We start from the raw sequence: 19,852 nt of genomic DNA, 5'->3' as shown, positions 1-19,852 counted from the left end.
TTTTTTTTTTTTTTTTTACATGAAAAGTGCATTTTATGATGAAATAAAAAAAACAGGAATCTGTGGATATTTCTCATAGAAAATACAGTAATGTCTCAGGATACGAAATTAATCCGTTCCGAAGCGGCCTTCGTAACCTGATTTTTTTGTATCTCGAACTACATTTTACATGTAAACTGCCTAATTCGTTCCAAGCCCTACAAAAACACCACAGTAAATCTTAAAATAAAGCTAAATTGACCAATAAACAATGAAACAAAACAATTTGGACCATTCAATAACTAACATAACCATGACTGTATCTGTAAATAAAGTGTATTAGTGTACAGGGTACAAGAAATACTGTACGTACATATGTAGTAAAATGTGGAACCTTACCTTTCAAGTGAGGCAATCTCCGAAAGTGGCGACAGAGGAGGAGGACAAATGGCAGAAAACATGGACACTTAACTTTACGAAATACATTAACAAATGGCAGAATACATTAACACTTAACTTTACAAAAAACTTAAAATTAAATTATTTTTTTGTTTGCCTTTTTCTGATTTTTACTTTTTTTTTTTTTTACTTTTTTATACTTTACGTTTTTTACAAAATTTAAATTTCTTCACCACTTTCAACTTTCATTTTTTCATAAGACTTGGATCTTCCTGTTTGCTTACTACTAAAGGCCTCTAAAAAATAACTATCCAAGGAAGATTGCTTTTGCCTGCTTTACAAAAAGTTCCGAAACGACTCGGGCAAACGTCATCGAACTGCGCAAGCATACGATCTGTGTGTTTGAAGGTTGTTGTGCCTGTGTTGTTGAATTTGTTGTGCTTGTGAGTTTCTGTTGTTATACTATATGAGTTGTTGAGGGTTATTTTGGATGAGCTGATGTGATTTCTTGTTGTTGTTAATGGGTGTGTGTGAGTGTATTGGCTTGTCATATTGTTGTTATTTTGTGTTGTTAGGGATTGTTTGTGCAGTGGTCTTTTTAAGTTGTGGATGTTGTCTCTGTTTGGTTGTTTGTGTATTGTGTTACAACGGCCGTATATATGGGAAGTACCACATGTGTTTTGATAAGTTTTTATTTATTAGGCTGTGGCATCATCATCCATAGTCTTTACCAAAACTACTACTAGTAATAACTAAGAAAAATGATATTGTCATGATACAATAAAGTTTTATACATACGTACTTACCTGACAGATATATACTTAGCTATAGACTCCGTCGTCCCCGACAGAAATTCAAATTTCGTGGCACACGCTACCGGTAGGTCAGGTGATCTACCGCCCTGCCCTGGGTGGCAGGACTAGGAACCATTCCCGTTTTCTAATCAGATTTCTTCTCTTCCACCTGTCTCCTGCGGGGAGGCTGGGTGGGCCATTAATCGTATATATCTGTCAGGTAAGTATGTATAAAACTTTATTGTATCATGACAATATCATTTTTATACATTCAACTTCCCTGCCAGAAATATACTTAACTGATTAGCACCCATTGGTGGTGGGTAAGAGACAGCTAACTACTGAAATAGACAGGTAAACAACATATGTTGTAGGTATTAATAAACCTTGGTTCCTACCTGATTAGGCTGAAGACTTCGTGGCTACTGCCTAGGAGTCTGCTTCACCTCAAGAGCCTCAGCGAGATATTGATCTATGGCTAAGAGTTCTTGTGGGTCTGCCAATGGGGTCTTATCCACTTACTCGGCAGAGCCTAAAGGCCTTTGTCATTGGGTGCTATTCCACTAACATGACAATACACCTTGTTCAAGGAGCACAACACCGATCCCGATCACCTGATCCTAACATCCATGTTAGTTCTAAGATTGCAAGGAGTTATCCTCGAACTCCTTACAAACAACCAAAAACTCGAAACATAAATACATATTCATTTATAACAAAACATAAAAAAAAAAAAATTTTGTACCCCCCTACTAGCCATACATACCCCTGATACCCTACCAGCAATAACACCAGCCGCCCGTGCGACATCAGTACGCTTGCTAATAGGAAACCAAGCACATATCTGACAAGAGGGTTTATGTACATTAAAGATAAAATATTTTAAGGATCAGTCTTTGCACCAAGACCCAGAACTGTATCTGCTGATACAAATGGACCGAGAGAGAAGCACTTCTCATAGGTCACTTTCACATCCTTCAGGTAATGAGACGCAAACACTGAATTGCATCTCCAATATGTAGTCTCAATGATATTCCTGAGAGACATATTCTTTTGAAACGCCAGGGATGTTGCTACTGCCCTCACCTCATGAGTCTTAACCTTTAGAAGACCGAAGGATTCATCCGGGCAGTTCTTGTGTGCATCAGAAATCACGCTTCTCACAAAGAAGGCCAAGGCGTTTTTAGACATGAGTCTTTTGGGGTTCTTCACAGCACACCAAAGACCTTGTTGACATCCTTCCATCTGTTTCTTTCTCTCTAAATAAAATTTAAGAGCTCTAACTGGACAGAGAGACCTCTCTGTCTCTCTGCCTACGAGGTTAGATAGGCCTTTTACCTCAAAGCTTCTGGGCCAAGGTTTTGATGGGTTCTCGTTTTTCGCCAGAAACAATGTCTGGAATGAACAGATAGCCGCATCTCCTTTGAATCCCACTTTGGAGTCCAGAGCGTGCAATTCGCTCGTCCTCTTGGCCGTCGCGAGAGACAACAGGAATAAACATTTCCTAGTGACGTCGCGGAAGGAAGCCAGATGTAGAGGCTCGAATTTATCTGAGGCGAGGAATTTCAGGACCACGTCCAGATTCCAACTAGGTGTTCTAGGAGATGCTGATTTCGAAGTTTCAAAGGACCGAATCAAATCATGTAGATCCTTGTTCTCTGCAATCTCTAGCCCTCGATTCCTGAATACTGAAGACAGCATACTTCTGTATCCTTTGATTGTAGACACAGAAAGATGCGATTCCTCTCTCAGAAAAAGGAGGAAATCGGCAATGTTAACTATAGAGGTACTGGAGGAGGACAGCTTCTTATTCTTACACTATCTCCTAAAGACTTCCCACTTCGATTGGTATACTCTTCTCGTTGAAGATCTGCGGGCTCGAGCGATAGCGCCTGCAGCCTTGCGAGAAAATCCCCTCGCTTTGACAAGTCTTTCGAGAGTCGAAAGGCAGTCAGAGCGAGACCGGGGAGGTTGTGATGAAACCTCTCGAAGTGGGGTTGTCTGAGTAGATCTGCTCTGCTTGGCAGCGATCTGGGGAAGTCCAGTATCCACTCCAGTACCTCCGTGAACCATTCTTGGGCTGGCCAAAATGGGGCTATGAGGGTCAACTTCGTGCCCTTTGAAGCTACGAATTTCCTGACTACTTCCCACAGGATCTTGAATGGGGGAAAGGCGTAGGAGTCTAGGCCCGACCAATCCAGGAGAAACGCGTCTATTGCAAAGGCTCTTGGATCCTCCACTAGAGAGCAAAAGATCTCTACTCTTTTGGAGAGGAACGTAGCAAACTGGTCTATGTGAGGCCTCCTCCACAGGGACCACAGACTTCGGCACACTTCTGTGTGTAGAGTCCACTCTGTGGGAAGGACCTGATTCCTCCTGCTTAGCCTGTCCGCTCTCACATTCCTTATCCCTTGCACAAATCTTGTGAGGAGAGTTATGCCTCTTTCCTCTGTCCAGGTTAACAGGTCTTTTGTTAACTGATAGAGGGAGAATGAATGAGTCCCTCCTTGCTTGCGTATGTAAGCCAGAGCCGTGGTGTTGTCCGAGTTTATCTGAATCACCCCGCCTCTGACTGTCTCCTCGAAGAATCTTAAGGCCAGGTGTATGGCTACTAGCTCTTTGCAATTGATGTGCCAGGACACCTGTTCCTTTGTCCAGGTGCCTGACACCTCCCTTGTTCCTAGCGTCGCTCCCCATCCCGACTCCGAAGCGTCGGAAAATAACACTTGGCTGGAGTTCTGCAGGGCAAGTGACACGCCTTCGTTCTTCTGTAGAGGAAGGATCCACCACTTTAAGTGATTTTTTATCTCTTGTGGAATCGGGAAAGTGTCTGAGAGTTGTCCCGTCTTCCAATTCCACACCTCTTTCAGGAAAAACTGAAGAGGGCGAAGGTGAAGCCTCCCCAGAGAGAAGAACTTTTCTAGCGAGGACAGAGTCCCTAAAAGGCTCAGATAATCCCTCGCTGAACTGCTCTCTCTCTCTAAGAAGCTCGAGATTCTTGACAAACCTCGAGTGATTCTCTCTCGCGAAGGAAATACCTGAAAACCCCGAGAATCCATCTGAATCCCCAGATAGACCAAGTTCTGGCTGGGGATCAGTTGCGACTTCTCGAGGTTCACGAGTAATCCCAGAGATTCTACCATATTTCTTGTTATCAACAGGTCCTCCAAGCACTGATTCTCCGACTTGGCCCTGATCAGCCAGTCGTCTAAGTAGAGGGAGATGTTTAATTCCCTCTAGGTGAAGCCATCTCGCTTACATTCGCCATCAGGTTGGTAAAGACCTGTGGAGCTGTAGACAGGCTGAAACACAGAGCCCTGAACTGAAAAATATTGCCTCCTATCATGAATCGAAGATATTTCTTTGACGGTGGTGATGGGAACGTGGAAATATGCATCTTGCAAGTCCAGAGAGACCATCCAATCTCCTGGACGAAGTGCTGACATTACTGAGGCGGACGTTTCCATACGGAACTTCTTTTTCTGAACAAAGCGGTTCAGAGCGCTTACGTCCAGTACTGGTCTCCACCCCCCCGATGCCTTTGGTACTAGAATAGGCGATTGTAAAATCCCTGGAGAGTGGATCCTGTACAAGTTCGATGGCCTCCTTTTCCCACATTTGCTCCACCATTTGAAGGAGAGTATTTCTCATTACAGGGTCTCTGTACCTCGCTGACAGTTCCCGAGGAGTAGAGGTTAGGGGAGGACTGTCTTCGAAGGGGATTATGTATCCTTTCTTTAGGACTGAAACTGACCAAGAGTCGGCTCCCCTTTGTGCCCAGGCTCCTGCAAAGTTCAGGAGTCTGGCGCCTACTGGTGCTTGGAGGATCAAGTTACTTTCCTTTCTTGAATGGCCTGAAGGAAGACCTTCCTCTCTTATCAGAGCTCTTCTTTCTGGAAGGGGGACGAGCCGTTGCACCTCCACGAAAAGGCTGCTGAGGAGGACGAGAGTCCTTTTTACTCGTCGACACTACAGGGCGACTCTTCTTAGAAGTTTGAACAAGGAGGTCTTGTGTCGCCTTCTCGTTAGCGAGCGAGATATAATCTCTCACCACTGAGAAGGAACAAATGGTCTGACAGAGGGGCGAACAATAACGCTGTCCTCTGGCTCGGAGAAACAGCTTTGGATAAAAGGGATCCATAAACTGATCTCTTTTTCAGAAGACCAGCTCCAAATAGGGAAGCAACTTCTCCCGAACCGTCTTGTACTGCCTTGTCCATGCAAGACAGGACGCTATGGAGAATTTCTGGGTTTTTAAGAAATTCCGGGTCCTTAGACTTATTTGCCAGAACTCCGAGAGACCAATCCAGAAAATTGAACACTTCTAAAGTGATGAAAAGTCCTTTAAGAAAGTGGTTCAATTCTGAAATGCTCCACGTAGATCTGACTGAGACTAAACGAGTGTCGTCTGGAGCATCACTAGGAATTAGCAACGTCAGCGTCTACCGATCAGGGAAGAGAAAGACCCATAGTCTCTCCTGTCCCGTACCAAATACCTCTCTTTCCAAGGAGTTTGGAAGGAGGCATGCAGAATACTGTTTTGCCCAACTCTTTCTTAGTGCCCATCCAAGAATCCAAAGATTGGAGGGCCTTTTTCATTGAAATCGCTGGTTTCATTTTCAGGAAGGCCGAGGATTTCACAGTAGCCGTACTCGAAAAGAGAGAAGGAGGAGAAGGAGGAGCGGCTGGACTAAGAGAGTCTCCAAACTCTTGCAGTAATAAGGAGGCTAAAGTCTTGTAATTCGAGAGTCCCTCATTTGTAGGAAGCTCGTCATCAGACAACTCATCCAAACCCCGATCCGAAGAAGGAGAAAGATGATATTGTTATAATACAATAAAGTTTCATACATACTTACCTGGCAGATATATACATAGCTAAGACTCCGTCGTCCCCGACAGAAATTCAAATTTCGCGCCACTCGCTACAGGTAGGTCAGGTGATCTACCGGCCTGCCCTGGGTGGCAGGACTAGGAACCATTCCCGTTTTCTATCATATTTTTTCTCTTCCACCTGTCTTCTTGCGGGAAGGCTGGGTGGGCCCTAATCGTATATACAGGCAGTCCCCGGGTTACGACGGGGGTTCCGTTCTTGAGAGGCGTCGTAAGCCGAAAATCGTCGTAAGCCGGAACGACGCTTGGAAATATGTCTTAAACTAATAAAAAGTTTTATGAAAAACCTTACTTGTAATCCTTTGGTTACACTACATGTCGTTTCCTGTAGTTTTATGGTACAACCTGGAGTTATTTTCATAAAAGAATGCTGGTTCTTGAAGGTAAAAACTATTGTAATCCTCTGGTGACACTACATTCTTGAAGTTTTATGTACAACCTGGAGTGATTTTGCAAAATCTTGAGGGCTACAAGAACAGCTGATTACTATTTACGTAATCATATAGACTAATAAAGGTTAAATGTATCTTTAAATAGGCTATATATTAGTATCAACAAAACATTTCCTGCCATGAGTCAGAGGCCGTTTAATGAAACGAACACTTCTCGTCCTATCTGTTCAGAAAATAAACGTTACGTCAATCCCCGAGACCATTGTTGCCAAAGCGTCTCTCTCTCTCTCTCTCTCTGATCAAATTACATTGGAAACTTGACATACGATTGCCCTAATATACGAATGTTTTGAGATATAACAGAAAATTTGCGAAAATACAAGCTTTGATATACAACAAAATATTTGAGATACGATTTGCAATGAGTGTTAGTTGTATAGGCGACCGATAAATGGCGTTCAGTCTGTTGTTTGTTGGTGCTGCATGTTAACACGTCGTTGTTTAGTTCGTTGTATTTGCGCCTATTTTTCGTGTTATTTTGTCTATTTTATTATTAACCATGGGTCTCAAAGCTAAAGACAAAGCAGGTGATAAGAAAAACCCAAGAAAATGATTTCGATGGAAGCAAAACATGAAATTATAGCAAAGCATGAACGTGCGTGTCGTATCGTCGATTTGGCAACGAGTATGGTCGAAATCCTTCTACAATATCCACGATCATCAAGCAGAAGGAAGCTATAAAAACCCCGAGACCATTGTTGCCAAGCGTCTCTCTCTCTCTCTCTCTCTCTCTCTCTCTCTCTCTCTCTCTCTCTCTCTCTCTGATCAATTACGTACTGGATAATGTCTCTATTTGGATACTTCGATTTTGCCAAATATTGAGGGCTACAAGAACAGTTGATTACTATTTACGTATCATATAGACTAATTAAAGTAAACGTATCTTTAAATAGGAGGATATTATTAGTATCAACAAAACATTTACTGGCATGAGTCAGAGGCCGTTTAACGAAACGAACACTTCTGTCCTTAACTCGGAGCGTCGGAAGACGCCTCTCCTCTCTCTCCTCTCTCTCTCTCTTCCTTCTCTCTCTCTCTCTCTCTCTCTCTCTCTCTGATCAAATAAAATTACTGGATAATGTCTCTCTTTGGATACTTGGAATTTGCGTTGTAATCTAACCAGAAACTTCGTTTTGTTATTATTACTGGAAACAAGCAATGATTTTTTCATTATTTTGCGCTTTTGGACTGTTATATGTAAACTAGTATGTATTCATTCGCTCGGAAACTAGTTCCGCATATGAGGCGTCACTAAAAAAACATAGAAAAAAACAACATAAAAAGTGTCGAAAAATCATCATAATCAAAATTTTTGTTGTAATCTAACCAGAAACTTATTTTTATTAGTATACTGTGCTAAACTATAAAGGATTTTTATCATAGTATGCGTTTTTTAAAAGCGTCGTTAACTCGGAGCGTCGGAAGACGCCTCTCTCTCTCTCTCTCTCTCTCTCTCTCTCTCTCTCTCTCTCTCTGATCAAATTACTGGATAATGTCTCTATTTTGGAGACCTTGGAATTTGCGTTGTAATCTAACCAGAAACTTCGTTTTTTATTATTTACTGGAAACAAGCAATGATTTTTTCATTATTTGCGCTTTTGGACTGTTATATGTAAACTAGTATGTATTCATTCGCTCGGAAACTAGTTCCGCATATGAGGCGTCACTAAAAAACAAGAAAAAAACAACATAAAAAGTGTCGAAAATCATCAAATCTCAAAAGTTTTGTTGTAATCTAACCAGAAACTTAATTTTTATAATATACTAGTGCTAAACTATAAAGGATTTTTATCATAGTATGCGGTTTTTTAAAAGCGTCGTTAACTCGGAGCGTCGGAAGCGTCAGCGTCGTAACCTCGAACAAGCGTCGTAACCCAGGACGGATTTTTCCATTGAATATTTAAGAAAAAGCGTCGTAACCTCGGAACGTCTAGCCCGGAACCGTCGTAAACCCGGGGACCGCCTGTATCTGCAGGTAAGTATGTATGAAACTTTATTGTATTATAACAATATCATTTTCATACAATCAACTTACCTGTCAGATATATACATAGCTGATTGGCACCCTCGGTGGAGGGTAAGAGACAGCTACTTCTGGAATAGACAGGTAAACAACATATGTTGTAGGTATAAAAAACCTTGGTTCCTACCTGATAGGTGGTAGACTTTGTGGCTGTAGCCAGGAGTCTGCATCACCTCAAGAAACTTTAGCGAGATATGTGATCTATGGCCAAGAGTTCTTGTGGGTCTGCCGAATGGGTCTTATCCACTTACTCGGCAGAGCCTCCGAAAGGACTTTGTCAATGGGTGCTGATCCACTTATATGACAACACACCTTATGAAGGAGACACAACCAATCCCGACCACCTGATCCTAACCACCATGTTAGTATTAAAAAAATTGCTCCGAGTTATCCCCAAACTCTTCACAACAACCATAACTCTAATCCAAATTGCACACGCACACATTAATTTTCCCAAAAAAAAATTTTTAAAAAAAATTTATGATACTCGTCTAATAAAAGATACCACAAGAGTTCCTTAACTGAATGAAAGTGGGCCCTGCCGCCTGTGCGGCACCTGCACCTGCTCAGCAGAAAGTCTAGAACATATCTATTAGACTTATGCATCATTTAAAGGATTGGTGTTAGCTCCTGTACCCAGGATTGTGCCCGCAGACACGAAAGGACCTAAAGAAAAACATTTTTCGTAGGTCACACGAACGTCCTTTAAATAGTGAGAAGCAAGCACTGAATTACACCTCCAATATGTCGCTTCCAAGATATTCTTTAGTGACATATTTCTCTGAAAAGAGAGAGACGTAGCTACTGCTCTCACCTCATGAGCTCTCACTCTCAGGAGTTTCAAAGAGTCATCCGTGCAAGCCTTATGAGCGTCGGTAATGACGTTCCTGACAAAAAAGGCTAAAGCATTCTTGGACATAGGTCTTGATGGATCCTTCACCGAGCACCAGAGACCTTGTCTAGAACCTCCCAACTGTTTCTTTCTCTGCATGTAAAACTTTAGAGCCCTTACTGGGCAAAGAGACCTCTCAGTTTCCCTGCCGACGAGACCCGATAAGCCTTTAACTTCGAAGTTTCTCGGCCAGGGATTCGAAGGATTTTCATTCTTCGCCAAAAATAAAATCTTTGAATGAACAGATGGCTGAATCTAGTTTAAATCCCACTTTATCACTAAGGGCGTGCAGTTCACTAACTCTCTTAGCCGTCGCCAGTGACAAAAGAAACAAACATTTTCTCGTTAGGTCACGAAACGAGGCCAAATGCAGAGGTTCAAATCTTCCCGAGGACAAGAACTTCAGGACCACGTCGAGATTCCAGTTAGGGGGAGATGTAATCTTAGACTTAATGGTCTCAAAAGATCTAATCAGATCATGTAGATCTTTATTATTTGCCAGATCTAGGCCTCTATTCCTAAAGACGGCCGAAAGCATACTCCCATAGCCCTTTATAGTGGCTACGGAGAGACAAGATTCCTCTCTCAAATATAACAGAAAACTCAAGCGATTTCTGTTACAGAGGTACTGGAGGAGGACAACTTCTTCGACTTGCACCACCTTCTAAATACTTCCCACCCCCTTCGACTGGTTAAACTCGGATAGTGGAAGTTTCTCTGGGCTCTAGCGATCGAGCTTGCCGCCTTGCGAGAAAAGCCTCTCGCTCTGACAAGTCTTTCGATAGTCGAAAGGCAGTCAGAGCGAGAGCGGGGAGGTTTTGATGAAACCTCTCGAAGTGTGGTTGTCTGAGAAGATCCCTCCTTTGTGGGAGGGATCTGGGGAAGTCTACCATCCACTCCAGCACCTCCGTGAACCACTCTTGAGCTGGCCAAAAGGGGGCTATCAGGGTCATTTTCGTCCCCTTTGATGTCACAAACTTCCTGAGCACTTGCCCCAGAATCTTGAATGGGGGAAATGCATAAACGTCTACATGAGACCAATCTAGAAGGAAGGCGTCTACTGTTAGAGCTCTGGGGTCTTCTACTACTGAGCAAAAGACTTCCAGTCTTTTTGAGAGGAACGTGGCAAAGAGGTCGACATGAGGAGTCCCCCAAAGAGACCAGAGACTCCGACAAACTTCTGAGTGGAGGGTCCATTCGGTGTGAAGGACCTGGTTCCTCCTGCTCAGTCTGTCTGCCCTCACGTTCCTTACTCCTTGAACAAACCTCGTCAAAAGGGAGATGTTCCTCTGGGATGTCCACAAAAGAAGGTCTCTTGCGAGCTCGTATAGGGCATACGAGTGTGTCCCTCCTTGCTTTCGAATGTAGGCAAGGGCGGTTGTGTTGTCCGCATTCACTTGGACTATCTTGTTCACACTAAACGCTCGAAGCTCTTTAGGGCCAGGTGTACGCAAACAGCTCTTTGCAGTTTTATGTGCCAGGACACTTGAAGAGCATTCCAGGTGCCTGACACCTCTCTCTTTCCCAAGGTTGCTCCCCAACCTTTTTCCGACGCGTCGGAAAACAATACAAGGTTCGGGTTCTGAGACTCTAGGGAAGTACCCTTGTTTTCCTTCAGTGGGGGCAACCACCATTCTAAGTGGCGTTTCATCCAAGCTGGAATGGGAAAACTGTCCGAAAGAAGTCCTGTCTTCATGTTCCACGATCTTCTGAGGAAGAACTGAAGAGGACGGAGATGAAGTTTTCCTAGAGGAAAGAACTGTTCGAGCGAGGAAAGGGTCCCTAATAGGCTCAACCATTCCCTTGCCGAAGTACGTTCTTTCCCTAAGAAGAGAGAGACTTTCTCTAAGCCTCTCGTTAGTCTCTCTTGAGAAGGAAATACTCGAAAACCCCGAGAATCCATCCGAATCCCCAGATAGACCAAGTTCTGGCTGGGGATCAGATGGGACTTCTCGAGGTTCACGAGCAATCCTAAGGTCTTTATCAGGTTTAGTGTCAAAGCAAGGTCCTCCAAACACTGTCTCTCTGACTTTGCTCTGATAGATCCAGTCGTCTAGGTACAGAGAGATACTGATACCTTTCAGGTGAAGCCATCTCGCCACATTTTTCATTAGGCTCGTGAAGACCTGAGGAGCCGTGGAAAGGCCGAAACACAAGGCTCTGAATTGGAAGATCCTTCCCCCCGTCATGAAACAGAGGTACTTCTTCGACGAAGGATGAATCGGGACGTGAAAATAGGCATCTTGGAGATCCAGAGACACCATCCAATCTCCTTGGCGAAGAGCCGCAAGGACTGATGCAGAAGTCTCCATGGAGAACTTCGTTTCTGAACAAACTTGTTCAGAGCGCTGACATCTAGAAACTGCGGGGTCTCCAGCCCCCCGAGGCTTTCGCAACCAAGAAAAGGCGATTGTAAAACCCTGGGGAGCTTTGATTCAGCACTAGCTCTATTGCTCTCTTGTCCCACATTTGATCCACCATTCGTTGAAGAGTATCTTTCAACACAGGGTCCTTGTAATTGGCGGACAATTCCCGCGGAGTTGACGTCAGGGGAGGATTGTCCAGGAAAGGAATGAGGTATCCTTTCTGTAGAACAGACATTGACCAAGCGTCTGTATCGATGAGAGTCAAGGCTTCCGCAAACCCCCGGAGCCTGGCACCTACTGGCGTTTGGAGGAACGCAGCTTCACTTTCCCCTTTAAAGGGACGGAAAGAAAGCTCTACCTCTCTTCTCAGTCGCTTTCCTTTTAGAGGGAGCTCTAGAGGGAGGACCTCCTCGAAAGGGCTGCAGAGGCGTATAAACACCTTTCTTCTCTCCCACCGTCACTGGTCTCTTTTTCCTAGACGATTGAAGGAGAAGATCCTGTGTCGCTTTCTCCGTCAGCGAACGGGAAATGTCCCTCACCAACTGCGAAGGGAACAGAAAGTCAGACCTGGGAGCGAATAACAATGCTGCCCTTTGCGAATGAGAAACTGCTTTTGTCAGAAAAGCGCTAAAAACAGATCTCTTCTTCAAGAGACCGGCTCCAAATAAAGAAGAGACTTCCCCTGAGCCGTCCTGTACCGCCTTGTCAATGCACGACAAGATCGAAAGGAGTACGTCAGGATCGAGTCCTTCCGAGGTATGGGCCTTCTTGGCCATCACCCCAAGGGACCAATCCAGGAAGTTGAAGACTTCCAAAATATGAAAGAGTCCCTTGAGGAGATGATCCAACTCCGAAAGACCCCAAGTTATTCTTGCATTATGAAGGCTATGTCTCCTGGATGCGTCTACCAGACTGGAAAAGTCAGCTTCAGCCGAAGCTGGGAGAGTGAGCCCCATATTCTCCCCAGTCTGGTACCAAATACCTCTCTTGCCCGTAAGTCTAGCGGGAGGCATGCAGAACACCGTTCTAACTAACTCCTTTTTGGTTAGCATCCAGCTATCCAGAGACTGAAGAGCTATCTTCATAGAAATCGTTGGCCTCATCTTCAGAAAAGCCGACGACTTTGGCGTCTTGGAGCATGAAAAAAGTGAGCGAGGAGGAGGAGCGGCAGGGGTCAAGGCATCTCCGTATTCCTGAAGAAGGAGAGCTGTCAAAACTTTATAGTTAGACAGCCCTTCTCTGCCGTGAGTCTCGTCTTCTGAGTCCTCTTCCAAGAAAGGATCAGAAGGAGAATTCAATTTCAGATCTGGGTCTTCCTGCCCAAATTCTCTCTCTGCGGGAGACAAACTCCTAATGGGAGAGGGGCTAAGAGCGTGTACGGAGCCCTTATGAATAAAAGCAGACGTCTCGCGCCTGTAAGACTCCTCGCGCTTGGTTGGCGCCTCGCGCCTGGCTGACGCTTCGCGCCTGGCTGGCTCCTCGCGCCTGGCTGGCTCCTCGCGCCTGGCTGGCTCCTCGCGCCTGGCTGGCGCCTGGCTGAATCCTCACGCCTGGCTGCATTCTCGCGCTTGGCTGGCGCCTCGCGCTTGGCTGACACTGCTGGCTTGGCAGACGTATCATGTCTGGCTAAATCTTCGCGCCTGTAAAGTTGTTCGCGCTTATCTGGCGCTTCAATCCTATCAGACGCTTCTCGTCTGGTAGAAAACTCGCGCTTGGCTGGCGCCTCGCGCTTGTCTGGCGCTTCATATTCGGCGTATGACTCCCTATCGGAAGACATCTCACGCCTATAATACACCTCACGTCCCACAGGAGCCTCACTCCTGGCGGGAGAAGGAAGACGAGACTTCTTGACAGGAAGCCTCACGTCTTTTCTACGAGGAGGATCTTTCGAAAGGACTCCTACCAAGGCGGATAACTGTTCTTGTACAGCCAAAATAATCCTCTTGGAAGCTTCTCCGGCGTCTTCTTCCACGGGAGAGGGAGACCTCGAAGGAGTTTTGTCAAAGCCAGGGGACGTCAAAACCCTCTTAGCCTTCTTGATTGAGGGAGGCGCTTCTTCAGAAAAACGTTCGGGGCTTGAATCCAACACAGGTTCTTTCCAGTGCCTTTTCAGGGGCCTGGAAAGGTCCGAATCCTTCCACCCTCGTTTAGGAGAGGGAGAGGCGGACGAAGAGAAGCACTCTCTGAGGACGCTTTTCCTATAGCGGTCCTGACAGTCTGTCTAACTACAGAGCCTGCTGAAGGGACGCCTGACCGGGGGAATTCTCCACAACCTCCGTACGGCTTTCGACTTTTCTTCTCCTCTGGCTTGGGAGCTTGAAGAGGTCTAGGCTGGGAGCGTCGCAGAGACGGTCAGACGCCCCCTCCACAAAACTGGGGGCACTCACTTCACTAAAATAATCACTTTCACAATCCTTACCTTTCATGGCAGCCATTTTGGATTTCATCCTATGAAGTGTAGCTTTCAGATCAGCGATTTCCGAGGCCGAATCTGAATGTAAAGCAAGTGATGGCCCTGATACAGAATTAGAATCAAATGCATAGTTTAATGAAGAGTTAGAATCATTAAAAGGCTCAATAGGCCTTGTACTACCCGCACCCTTATGATGCAGCCCTTCTGGACTATAGCCCTCTCTAACCTTCTTCAAGTAAGAAGTTAGAGGTCTTCCATTCCGCAACATTCAACCTCTCACATTCATGACAGGTGTTAGAAAATAGAACAGTCAAAACCTCTACATTTGCGGCATACAGTGTGAGGATCAACCGAAGCCTTCGGTATCCTCACCTTGCAGCCTACATTCACACACACTCTCACACAACCACTTGAATCAGACATTCTTGAAGAAAAATCAAAAGCAAGTCCAAATCCAGTCCACGGTAGCCAATGCCAAAACAACGATCCAGGTACGTCACCAAAAGTCCAAAAAAAGATGATCAATTGTCTTGAAAAGCGAATTCCAGTCAGAAGGTAGTAGCAACGATGTTGATACCACCGGCGACAGAAAAAATATGATAGAAAACGGGAATGGTTCCTAGTCCTGCCACCCAGGGCAGGCCGGTAGATCACCTGACCTACCTGTAGCGAGTGGCGCGAAATTTGAATTTCTGTCGGGGACGACGGAGTCTTAGCTATGTATATATCTGACAGGTAAGTTGATTGTATGAAAATGACATTTTTATAATAATATAAAGTTTCACTTATACTTTACCCGGTGGTACAATAGCTGTCGTCTACTGCGTTCAACGGCAGAATTTGAAATTCGCGTAGCGCTAATGGTTTGACAGGTGATCCCTCTACTCCCCGCCCTCTACCGGGGTACCGGGAACCATTCCAACAAATAAATCCAGAACGTTTCATTGCACCCTACCTGTCCATATGAGGGGAGGAGGGCGGCTTCGTTATGTAACCACCGGGTAAGTATAAGTGAAACTTTATATTATAAAAATGTCATTTTCACTTATATAACTTACCCGGTGGTTACATATAGCTGATTGACACATTTAGGTGGTGGGGACAATGGCGGAGCTAAAATACCAACTGTTGGAATTATCCGAAGATATAGGTTCCTTACCTTTAAAAGACCGCTGACTCAGCGGTACCTGCCTCTGTAGTCTGCTGGCCTTTATTATTGTACGACAGGATATGGATCCGTGCGTCGGACACAATAATAAGTACTTGCCGTTGAGGACGTGACCGTAACGGACAAGACTATAATGCCCCTGCTCAGGGCGCAGTACAAATCACCACAAAATACAATGAAAAACGAGGGATCACCACACCGTTTAAGAAATACACCAGACATTAAAAGACTGAAAGATACTCAAAAAAACTACCCTGTATCTTCAGACAACCTTAAAAATACAAAAAAACATAATCAAGGAGAAAAGTTAGTGAGGATGGATACATCCTTCTCTCCCTCACCCAATACCGTGTCAGTCACAATGAATGGCCCCATGTACTGCAATTTTCATATGTGGTTTGCAAATCTGTCAGATAATGAGATGCGAAGACAGAATTGCTTCTCCAATATGTAGATTTAATAATGTCTTTCAAAGACAGATTACGTCTAAAGGCCATAGACATAGACACTCCTCTAATTTCATGAGCTTTGACTTTAAACACTTTGATATCTGAGTCCTGACATTGTCCGTGTGACTCAGAAATCAAAATTCCTTAAAAAGAAGGAGAGCGCATTTTTAGAAAGAGGACGAGAAGGATCTTTCACTGACCACAGGTTATCACTCTTACCTCTTATACCTTTGGTTCCTTTGCACATAATGGTCTAAGTGCTCTCATGGGACAGAGAAGACATTCAGGCTCATTAGGCCCCACTAACTCCGAAATGTTCTTTATAGAGAAAGAACGAGAGGCCAAGGACGTGAGGGATTTTCATTCTTAGCCAAAAACCCCAGCATGATGAGCAAATGGCATTGCCTTAGCGAATCCAACTCTCTTATCAATAGCATGCAGCTCACTGATTCTTCTAGCTGATCCTAAAGCACAAAGAAAAAGTATCTTCCTGGTCAGATCTCTAAAAGAACTAGAGGAGAGCGGTTCGAATCTATCTGACATCAGCCATTTAAGAACTACATCCAGGTTCCAAAGCTACTGTTCTTGACTCCTTTGTCTTGGTCGTATCAAAGGAACGAATCAGGTCTGAGAGGTCTTGATTATTAGAAATGTCTAATCCTCGATGTCTGAACACAGAAGACAACATAGCTCTATAAACCCCTAATCGTCTGGGTCAGGAGAAAGCTTCTTATTCTCACGAAGAAAAAGAAGGAAGTTTAGCTAACTGAGCTATAGAGGTCTTAGAAGACAAAATTCCTTCTTCTTTGCACCAAGCTCTGAATTGGACCCACTTAGCTTGGTACACTCGATCAGAGGATTCTCTTCTGGGGTCTAGCAATAACCCTAGAAGCTCTCTTTGAAAATCCTCTCTTTCTGAGGAGATGCTCGACAGTCTGAATGCGACTAGTCGAAGAGCGGACAAGTTGTGATGGAACCTCAGAAAAGTGGGGCTGTCTGAGTAGATCCTTCCTTAACGGTAACTCTCTCGGAAAGTCGTCACAGCAGAAGTAGATCGGAAACCATTCCCTGGCCGGCCAAAAGGGGGCTATCAGAGTCATCCTGACGTTCTGATGACCTCTGAACTTTGCCAGAACTAATCTTAGCATTTTTGAAATGTGGAAAGGCATACAGATCCAGATTTGACCAGTCCAGAAGCATGGCATCCACTGTAAACGCCTCGTCGTCGGAACTGGGGAGCAATACAGTGGTAGACGAGCTGTCTTGTTTGTGGCGAAGAGATCCAACTAAGGACATCCCCAAATCCCCCAAAGCTTCTTGCATATTTGAGGATGTAACGTCCACTCTGTGGAGAGGACTTGTCCTCTCCTGCTGAGAATGTCCGCCTTTACATTCTTCGAGCCTTGAATAAATCTTGTGCTCAAGACAACCTTGTTCTCTTTCACCCAAATGAGTAGGTCTCTCGCCGCCTCGCACAGAGAGAACGAGTGTGTCCCCCCATGTTTTTTGATGTAGAGAGAGCCGTGGTGTTGTCTGCTTGAACCAGCACTACTTTCCCTCTTACCTCTGTCTTGAAGTGCATTAGAGCCAAATGATCGCCTTCAACTCTTTTCTTTAGATTTTATGTGCCAGCTTCTCTGATGAATCTGCCAAAGACCCGACACTTCCTTTCTTTTTTTTTCCCCAGAGTAGCTCCCCACCCTTTGTCCGATGCGTCTGACAAAAGCGTAAGGTTGGGGCTCAACTGCTTAGAGACAAGCCTTCTCTAGCCTTCCTTCTGATTTTCCACCAAAGGAGGTCCTGTTTTGATTTCCTTCCGAGATGGGGAACACGAAGGAGTCTGGGAACTTCTTCCTTTGCCACTTCTGCTTCAAGTAAAATTGAAGTGGTCTCATGTTGAGCCTGCCCAGACTTACAAATTGCTCTATTGAAGCCAAGGTTCCTAAAAGGCTCATCCACTTTTTCGCCAAGCAAGTTTGTCTGACGAGAAATTCGTCTATTTTGTTCAGGCAAGAGTCGATCCTTTGGAGAGACGGAAAAGCCTGAAAAAGAACTGAATTCAGTCTCACTCCTAAATAAACTATCTCCTGAAAAGGAGTGAGACATGACTTTTCCTTGTTTACTAACAAACCTAGGCTTTCCGTCATCCTTAAAGTCTTTTGTAGGTCCTCCACACACTTCTGTCTGGACCTTGCCCTGAGAAGCCAATCGTCTAGATACATGGATATTCGTCTATCCCGTCTTAGATGAAGCCACTTTGCTACTGGCGACAGAACTCTGGTGAACACTTGTGGAGCTGTCGACAGGCCGAAGCAGAGGGCCCTGAACTGATAAATGCGGCCCTGGAACACGAATCTCAGGAATCTTCTCGATTCCGAATGAATCGGAATATGAAAATAAGCGTCCCGAAGGTCTATGGAAACCTCCTATCTCCAGGATGAAGCGCTGCTAATACCGATTGGGTCGTTTCCATAGAAAACTTCGTCTTCAGGACAAAGACGTTCAGGGCACTGACGTCCAACACCGGTCTCCAACCCCCCGTGGCCTTCTTTACCAGGAAAAGGCGATTGTAAAATCCTGGTTCCCCCCCGCCTGCGGAGAGTCCACTAACTCTATGGCCCTCTTTGCCCAGTAAGGCGAGAACTTCTTGATGGAGGGCGGCAAATTTTTCGGAGTTCTCCGAGTAGGCTGACAAATTCACAGGAAATTCTGTGAGAGGGGGGTGCTTGATGAACGGAATGGTGTATCCTTCCTTCAGGACCTGAACCGTCCAAGGATCCGCTCCGAGATGAAACCAGGTCTGCCAGAAAAAGGTGCGAATCTGGCTACCTACTGCTGTGTGGAGGACTACGGGCCTACTTCTTGATGGAAGAGGGAGTGGTTTTAGAAGAGGCTCTACCTCCTCCCACGAAACCTGGAGAAAGATCGAACGGGAGCTCTCCCTCAAAATGGTTTAGGAGCTTCCGTGGAGGGAGCACTCCGAGAAGCAGAAAGAACCGGAGCTATCTTCCTGGGTGGGCTTCTTCACTGACTGTGATAAAAGATACTGGGTCGCTTTCTGTGTTAAAGATTGAGCGATCTCGCTCACAATCTCTTGCGGAAAAACAAAAAGGTGTTTTCTTGTCCAAAGGAGAGAAGAGCAAGGCAGACTTCTGGGTTCGATGAAACCCCTTTCGACAAGAAGGAGCACCAAAGCTGTCTCTTCTTCAACACTCCAGAGGCGAAAATGGCAGCGAGCTCCGAAGCTCCATCACAGATGCCTTTATCGATACAATCCAGTACAGAGGCAAAATCCTTCAACTGCTCCTCCGAAAGTGCAAATGACTTGACTTTCCTGGCCAGCGAAGCAATGGCCCAATCCAGGAAGCTAACAACTTCGAAAACACGGAAAACACTCTTGCAAAGATGCTCCAGTTCATTCGTTGAAAAGAAAATCTTAGCAGTATTAAGGGCTGCTCTGCGGGAAGAGTCCATGAGACTAGAAAAGTCTCCCTGAGCGGAGGCAGTCACACCCAGGGAAAAAACTTCTCCAGTGTCATACCAGACACGGCTCCTTGACGAAAGTCTCGAAGGGGGAAGACAAAAAAACATTTTTCCCCTGTTCCCTCTTCTCCAAAAGCCAAGCGTTCACTTTCTTGATAGCTTTCTTAGCCGAAATCGAGAGGACGAGACGCGTGAAACGATGACGAGAGTCAGGCTTACTGTCCTTTTTCCACTGCGAACTAGGAGAAACTGGAACGGAAGGCGCAAAAGAATCTCCAAAGTTGTCAACGAAGGATCGTAAAAGGAGTTTATACCCCGACAAATGCTTGTCTTTTTCTGTAAGTCCTTCTCCTTCTTCCTCCAAATCCGAAGCTTCCTTCGACGAAACTGGCGAACATTCCATCGGAAGAGGAATCCTGTTCGGCGAAGTTACACCCTGATGCGTCTGAGGAGGGTGTGAGAAAGCAGGAGAAGACGTCTGAGCCTGTACTGAGACGAAATCCGGGCGGTCTGAGCTGGCGGCTGCGTTGGCGGCTGAGCTGGC

The 19,852-nt window shown here is 45.1% G+C and overlaps 1 pseudogene; it reads right to left on the bottom strand.

Moving 5' to 3' along the window:
* The window catches only part of LOC135213390 (oocyte zinc finger protein XlCOF6-like), a 119,691-nt pseudogene that overhangs the window by 49,068 nt on the left and 50,771 nt on the right, over window positions 1-19,852 (bottom strand).

This window comes from Macrobrachium nipponense, chromosome 42, assembly GCF_015104395.2.
Source record: "Macrobrachium nipponense isolate FS-2020 chromosome 42, ASM1510439v2, whole genome shotgun sequence".
NCBI classification, from domain to species: domain Eukaryota; kingdom Metazoa; phylum Arthropoda; class Malacostraca; order Decapoda; family Palaemonidae; genus Macrobrachium; species Macrobrachium nipponense.
This window is presented reverse-complemented; position numbering and strand designations above follow the sequence as displayed.